An 8,155-nucleotide genomic window follows, 5' to 3' on the forward strand; every position below is an offset into this window, starting at 1 on the left:
GGAGGGGATGGGACATGAAATTTTGGTAGTGGGAACTGTATAGAATTGTATCCTTGTTATCTTACAATCTTATTCATTATTATTAAATCACTAATACTAAAAAAACAAACAAACAGGGGGCTAGTCAGGTTTCACAGATGAGTGAAGTGGGCCATTCGAATCCAAACGGAGAAGGACTGTAGAGCCTAGATCCAGCAGTGCATGTTTTTACACTCAGACAAAAAAAAAAAAAATTTTTTTTAAGTAGTTTAAATTCTGTCCTGGTTTTCCATTTTTTAAAGCAAAAAGCTGCAAATGGTCTCTGATGTAAAAATTAAATCTTAAGACATTGTGAAGTGTGAGAGAATGGTTACACAGAAGTTTGGTAGTTGGTGTGGTGTGGAGCTATATGTTGTAATCTTACAAGCTTACCACTATTAATCACAAATGAAAAGGAAAAACAACTACAACAAGAAAACATTGTGACGAGCCGGCAAAATAGCTCACGCAGATAGTGTGTATGCAGCTCTGCCATGTGGATGGAGTCCAGCCTCTAGCGCACTGAAGGAATCTTGGTGCTGTGACGTTTTTTTTTTATCTCTAGGGTCATCACTGGGGCTTGGTGCCAGCACTATGAACCCACTCCCCCTGGACCTGGAGGCTATTTTTCCCACTTTGTTGCCCTTGTTGGGCTTATTGTTATTATTATCATAGCTGTTGTTGTTGGATAGGACAGAGAGAAATCAAGAGAGAAGGAGAAGACAGAGAGGGGGAGAGAAAGATACACACCTGCAGACCTGCTTCACCATTTGCAAAGCGACTCCCCTGCAGGTGGGGAGCTGGGGACTTGAGCGGGGATCCTTATGCCAGTCCTTGTGCTTTGCACCATGTGCGCTTAGCCCGCTGTGGTACTGCCCAGCTCCCTGCTGTGACTTCTTTCATGCACTCCCTCCTTCTTTGTCTCTATCTAGAAAAACAACAGTCATCCCAGAGCCGTGAAGTCCTCCAGATGACAATCATGATGGTGCTGATGATACTGTGAAGACTAGAAGCCAGGAAATAACTCCACGAATGAAGCACACAGGCCTTAAGAGGCCTTGGACTCAGTATGGAGACCACGTGGGGCGCGGCCCACCACACTAGGGGAGCTCCATGGACAGTGGAGACGTCAAGTGTGTCTCTCCCCCTCTTCTCTCTGTCGGCCCGACTGCCCCTCTACTTTTCTAAGAATACAGAATAAAGAAAGTGTACCCAAAAAGCTTCGCAGTGGTATGTAGGAGACTCATTGAAAAAGTAAAAATAAGGAGCCCAGGTGGTAGCGCAGCAGGTGAAGGGCACATGACGCAAGGTGCAAGGACCAGCATAAGGATCCCGGTTCGAGCCCCCCGGCTCCCCACCTGCAAGAGGGTCGCTTCACAGGCGGTGAAGCAGGTCTGCAGGTGTCTGTCTTTCTCTCCCCCTCTCTGTCTTCCCCTCCTCTCTCCATTTCTCTCTGTCCTATCTAATAACAATGGCATCAATAACAACTACAAAAATAAAATAGCAAGGGCAACAAAATGGCCTCCAGGATTTGTAGGCAGGCACCGAGCCCCAGCAATAACCCTGGAGGCAAAAAAAAAAAAGTAAAAATAAAATGTGAGAGCCAAACAAAATTCATTTCTGCATTTTTTGTTGAAAGCCTCAACTCCAGGGTTTTCAAACTCTTTGTAAGCTACTAAATGATGACATGGTGCACTGGGGGAAGGCACTGCCTTTGGCTCCCGAGGAATTGTGGCAGGTCAGGGGTTCCAAGTCCTGAAAAGAGAGCTTCCCCCCACAAAGGACTTATTAAATACTGTTCTCTAAAAAGGAGGACAAGTCTGACAAAGTCCCCATGTCTCCCATAGACTACTAAAAATTTTAAACTGAGTAGGAGGTGGTACAGTGGATAAAAGACTGGACTAAACCAGGAAATCCTGGGCTTTGTTCCTGGCATCACATGTGTCAGACTGATGCTCTGGGCAGTTCTCTCTCTCTCTCTCTCTCTCTCTCTCTCTTTCCATCTATCTCTTTTACCAGAGCACTGCTCAGCTCTGTCTTATGGTGGTGCAGGGGATTGAACCTGGGACTTTGGAGCCTCAGGCATGAGAGTCTCTTTGAATGATCATTATGCTATCTACCCCTGCCCTCTCTCTCTCTCTCTCTCTTTATTATAAATAAATAAACCTTAACATTTTTAATTTGTTTCACTGAACTTTTTTTTTGTCTTCAGGGTTACTGCTGGGTCTTGGTGCCGGCACTACGAATCCACTGCTCCTGCTGGCCATGTTTTCAGATAGGACAGAGAGAAATTGAGAGAGGAGGGGAAGACAGAGAGGGAAAGAGACACCTGCAGACCTGCTTCACTGCTTGTGAAACGTCCTCTCCTGCAGTTGGGGAGCCTGGAGCTTGAACCCAGCTCCTTGTGTGGGTCCTATGTGCGCTTAACTGGGTGCCCTACTGTCCTCACTATACATCTCTTCCACATGTTCCTGTCATGCTGGTTGTCCAGCCACAAGCCTAGGCAGCCTTCTGAGCAACCTGCTATGAGGGGAGGAGAGCTGCACACTGTCCGAATTCCTGCCTCTCCTTCTCCCTGTTCGTTGTTGGCAGCAACCAAGCCCAATCTATAGTCGTGTCCGGGGCTGTTGGTGCTCTGCTGTGCTCGGGGAGGAGTAGTTAGTCCAGGAAGGCGGTGTTGACTTAACAGCACACTGCTTCCTCTACATGACTGTAATTGCTATTTTGTCCTGCGTCTAAGTTTATTCTGAGTTCAGTCAGGAGATGAGATGCCTTAGCAAGTTCCAAACTTGGAACTCAACAGGATACGGGACAGAAATGAGAGGGGTCCCTGTTCTTAGGCACTGTGATCAGATGACGGACTCAGGGTTGTGCTCAGCATCGGGGGCCAAGTGGACCCCAAACTAGACAGGAATGTGCACTGGCTAGGATCTTGATGATGACTTAGTACAAAGGTGAATGGAATCAGAGCTGCTGGAATATATCCTTTAGGTTACAAATAAAGATTTGGGGAAGTTGATCCAAAGGCCTTTAGGTGGTCATTAAGACTGTATTTCCCCCTAAGCTCCCTTTTAGAAACTCTGTTCTCTGGAGCCTAGCCCCAGCTAGCTTGATAAGTACTAGAAATTGAAATAGCTTATGTCTGAGGTTAATGAAGGGGAAAGGTACCGAAAAAATAATGATTCTGAGTGTTATTCTATTTTTTTCCTAGTTTTAATTCTTTTATTTATCAGAGACCATGCTTTATATGATTTGTGCCACTGCTTTTTTTAATTTATTTTTTTATTTAAGAAAGGCTAAATTAACAAAACCATAGGATAGGAGGGGTATAACTCCACACAATTCCCACCACCCGATCTCCATATCTCATCCTCTCCCCTGATAGCTTTCCCATTCTCTATCCCTCTGGGAGCACGGACCCAGGGTCGTTGTGGGTTGCAGTGTTATTCTATTTTTAAACACTGAAAGCAAATGAGAGATGATAAGGAGGGTCACAAAAAGAAGCCATAAGCAAGCAGAAAGGGGGAAATTGGCTTGGAACGTTTTTCCTCTGTTACCAGGTCTCTGCTGTCAGAGTCCAGTCCCATGACTGTGATAGAGTCCCCCTGGATAAGTCGCTGAGCTTGGCCCGGAAGCATCATTTCCTATACACCAGGGCTGCTAACAGGCTGTATAGGAGTTATTATAACAAGGACACTGACATTTTCAGCAAATGCGGTAAATTATTAACAAATCTTTAAGTGAGTATAAGGGAGAAGAAATAAGGATGCCCCTTCACTGGCTGACACTGCAGAGCCTGGGGGAGTATGGGTATCGCATGGGAACAGGCGGTACTGAGTCTACTGTATGTGAACTTTGGGACTGGGAGAGAGCAGGGAAGCAACTAGCAACATGTCATCCTCTTGACTCTGCTGCCTTAACAGGGTCACACACCCCAAGTGGGCAGGACATCCAGCCTGGGGGTGGAGGGAACGATGCGGATTCACAGGAGAAACAGAGAACAGAGCATCAAGTACTGGATTTGGGGAGATGCAGTGGATTCCCCCACTCCCCCTCGCCCTCCCAGACTCCAGACAGGGAGAGGAGCACAATATGGATGGTGCTGTCTGCAGTGACATCTTCAGGCCATCTGTGGAATAACTGTTCTCTAAAGAACTGCATTTTCAGGGGCCCATTGGTGGTGCTCCTGGTTGAGTGCACATGTTACAAAGTGCAAGGACCTGGGTTCGAGCCCCCAGTCCCCACCTGCAGGGAGAAAGCTTTGCGAGTGGTGAGGCAGGGCTGCAGGTGTCTCTCTCCCTATCACCCCCTTCCCTCTCAATTTCTGGCTGTTTCTATCCAATAAACAAATAAAGATAAAAAAAAACCCTGCATATATATTTTTTTAAACTAGAGCACTGTTCAGCTCGGGGTTATCGTGGTGTTAGGGATTGAACCTGGCATCTCAGAGCCTCAGGCATGCAGGTATTGTGCATAACCATTATGCTATTTCCTCAGCCCCAAAGGATTTATTTATTTGAGAGAACCTGAGTGTCACTGTGGCACATGTGATGCCAGAGATTGAACTCAGGACCACATGTTTGAGAGTCCAATGCTCTGTTTACTGTGCCACCTCCTGGGCCAGAACTGCAGTTGCTTTATTTTATTTTATTTTTTAACATAAGACAGATTTTATCTTATTTTTTAACATAAGACAGAGAGGGAAAGGAGAGAAGTGGTGAGAACTACAGCCTAACTCTGGCACATAGGATGCCAGGGACTGAACTCTGGACCTGATGCCTCCACGTCCAGTGTTTTACTTGCTGCACTGCCTGCCCCTCGGGCCCAGAACTAGATTAAGTGAGGATCTTAGGGAGGTTGGGTGGAGGATGTGCACCGAAACTCAGTGTGATTAAAGTTCAACTTCTGCCACACATCTGGGGAGAAAGCCCCTATGCCTCTGTCTCTGCGTGTTCACTCTCTTGAGACGCCTGGTACCTTCAGCTGTCCATCTGCTCATGGCTCCGGCCCGTTGTCTTTCCACTGCACCCACCATTCCTACACTAATGCAGGCACCAGAGCCTGAACATACATACTGGACACCTGCCAGGGTCAGCACTTGACACACGTTATCCTGTCTGTCTTCACAGCTCTTAGGCGGGCATGGTTATCTTTGTGTTTCAGAGGAATCGGAGGTCGAGAAAAGCAGGTTCCTTAGGAGGCTGAAACCCTGTTCAGACCCACTGCCCCCAGGCTGCCCCTCTCCAAGTCCCTCTCCATACTCTACAGGTTTACGGTTTTTTAAATTTCCAGAGGCATTGTCATACATTGCACGTTGTGTTTGTTTATAGCTCTAAATTTTAGTTTTCAAATCAAAACACAGAATGCATATGTCTAAAAGATTCAAGTTGCGGGTCAGGAGATAGACGGCTCACTGGGTAGAGCACATATGTAACCATGCATAGGGACCCTAGTTCACAACCCTGGCACCACATGAGAACACCATGCTCAGTACCAGGGGCAGCTCCATAAACGATAAGGAGGTGTTAGGTATCTCTCACCCCTCTCCCTCTCCCTCCTCCTCTCTCTCTGTATCTAAAATTAATGGGGGGAGGGGAAAGCCCACTGGGAATAATGGAATCACACACATGGGAGATCTTGGTAAGCTAGGGGGGAGGGCGGTGATAGGACATTCAAAGGTTCCAATTTTACAATGAAATATCTGTTCACGAGGGTTTCTAACACATATTTTCATCACGTCATTTCCTGTAAAAGAGTCTTGAGTGACCTGCGTTGGTCTTCGGGACAGAGTCTGAATTCCTTGGGCAGCACTTAAGAGCCCCGCAGTCACCATGCCCAGCCAGCTGCTCCCAGCTTTCTTTCTTCTGTGCACCAGCCACCACTGGGCTCCAGCTTCTCTGCCTTTACTCCTCTCCCTGCTTGCCCAAAGGATCAGCTTCTTCCTGCTTCCTTGCCAAGACCCACCCATTCCAAGAACCCTTCCCTGTCTTCCTTTATTTAAAAAAAAAAAAAGTTTTTTTTTTTTTTATTCTAGTGAGAAAGATAGGAGGACAGAACCAGACATCACTCGGTACGTGTGCTGCCAGGGACTGAACTCTGGACCTCATGCTTGAGAGTCCAGTGCTTTATCCACTGAGCCATCTCCCAGACCACCCCTGTCTTCCTTTCACTGGAGTGTTTTGTGCTCCTGAGAATCCTCCTTTCTATGGTATGTCTTGTACATTGGGCCTGTGGCCACACGTGACTTGGTTAGTGTTCATATCCCCTCTGGACTTTGGTCAGACTAAGGCCAAGGGGTGGGATGGGCACTGCTGGCTGGAGGGGACAGTAGCATTCATTTCTTCTGCACTCCTTCTGTCCGGTCCATTGTTGAAGGCATGCATATCCTCTTTTCTTCACAGTCCTCTTAAATTGTCTTCTCTGTTACTGTATTATGCTTCCCCTTTCAGCTTTTCCTCCTTACCTAAGAGCGTCTGGCCCTGCCGGCGCCTTGTAGTGAATAAGGTGCTATTATTGCCATTTTACAAAGCAAAGCAGCAGTGTGGGATAAATGCTAAGACGAGGACAGGAGGGCAAACCAGAGCTACTGCTCAGTCCACCTGGAGACTGCAGCACTGGCACCAGTGAGAAGGTCAGGACCAGAGCTGGCTAGTAAGCCCTTTCTCTACCTCAGGCTGCCTGACAGGAACCTCTAGTGTGAAACTCAGAGTAAGCAGGAAGCCTCCTTCTCAGAACCTTTCCTTAGGGAGACATGAGGTCCTGGAGCATTGCTTTTGGTGTGGTCCAGTTCCCCAGATATCAGAAAGAAAGCTGGGGCCCAGGAAAATAGCACAGTAACTGTGCACTGGATTTTCATGCCTGAGCCCCTGAGATCCAGGTTCAATCCCCAGGACAACCATAAACCAGAGCTGAGCAGTGCTCTGGTATCTCTCTCTCAAAAATAAAAATGAATAAAAATTTAAACCATTTTAAAGACTATTTATTTAATTGATATAGACAGATATTGAGAGGGGAGGGAGAAATAGAGAGGGAAAGAGAGACACCTGCAGCATTGCTTCAGCATTCATGAAGTTTCCTCCTGCAGGTGGGGGTTTGAACCCAGACCCTTAGCACTATAATGCGTGCATTTAACTGAGTGTGCCAGTGCCTGGCCCCTTAATTTTTTTTTTTTTAAGAAAGGAAGTTGGGACAGAACTAATGTAGAGGGAGAGATGAACATTTGCCTAGAATAACTGGTGACAACACTCCACTGGAAACACACAACAGATTGAGGGTAAGGAACCTGACCAGAATGCCCGCCAGGGGACCTCAGGGCTGAGGGCAGACAGGGAGGGAACCATTGGAGGTACAGTTGCCCTGCCAGGGGAAACTCTGACACCATACTGAAGCATCAGGATCTCCAACACAAAACATTATACCACGAGAGTGTGACCTGCTTATCAAAGCAGGTATCAGCTAACCTAATCACAGTTAAAATGAAAAGCCCCTGTGTACAACAGGAATATAGTATGGCTGGGAATTCAGTTGCTACAGGCAATATTTAGAGCAGTTCATTTCCCAGATGAGTTTCATTTAAAGAAGTAACCCCAGGGAGGACTTGAGATTATCCACTGTAAACTCTGTATTTCAGACTCTGACCACAGAGAACTTCACTCAAATAGCATTACATAGAAAGACATATTAAGCTATTTACACATACACACACATACACAAACACACATCACAGTGAGGCTATTACATATTACATGTCAGGGCATCTTTGCAACTTTCCAGTGTTCAAGGCTTTACATTCTCACCTTGCGTCTTTTTCAGTCTCACTTCAAGTCTAGCAATTTGTCGGGCCAGTCCGGGGTGACTCATATTGGCAATAGCAAGACTGGCGATTACCACACAGGAATATTGGAGGGTTTCTTTCTGGAGGGTGTTGAACTGAGGCTAAAAATAGGTGGGGGTTCCTGGGGACAACCTCCTTGGTGGCCACAGACACCACAAAAGGAAAAGCTCAGTGGGGAAATCTGCCCACAAGAGAGGACAAAAGCCCCACCTCTGTCGCCCGCCCGCCCTTTCACCTCCCAGAACAAGCTCAAGGTGACAACGAGCTTGGTGTTCTCAAAGGTGAGGGCTCCTACAGACAGCC

This window comes from Erinaceus europaeus, chromosome 16 (genome assembly GCF_950295315.1).
Source record: "Erinaceus europaeus chromosome 16, mEriEur2.1, whole genome shotgun sequence".
Taxonomy (NCBI): domain Eukaryota; kingdom Metazoa; phylum Chordata; class Mammalia; order Eulipotyphla; family Erinaceidae; genus Erinaceus; species Erinaceus europaeus.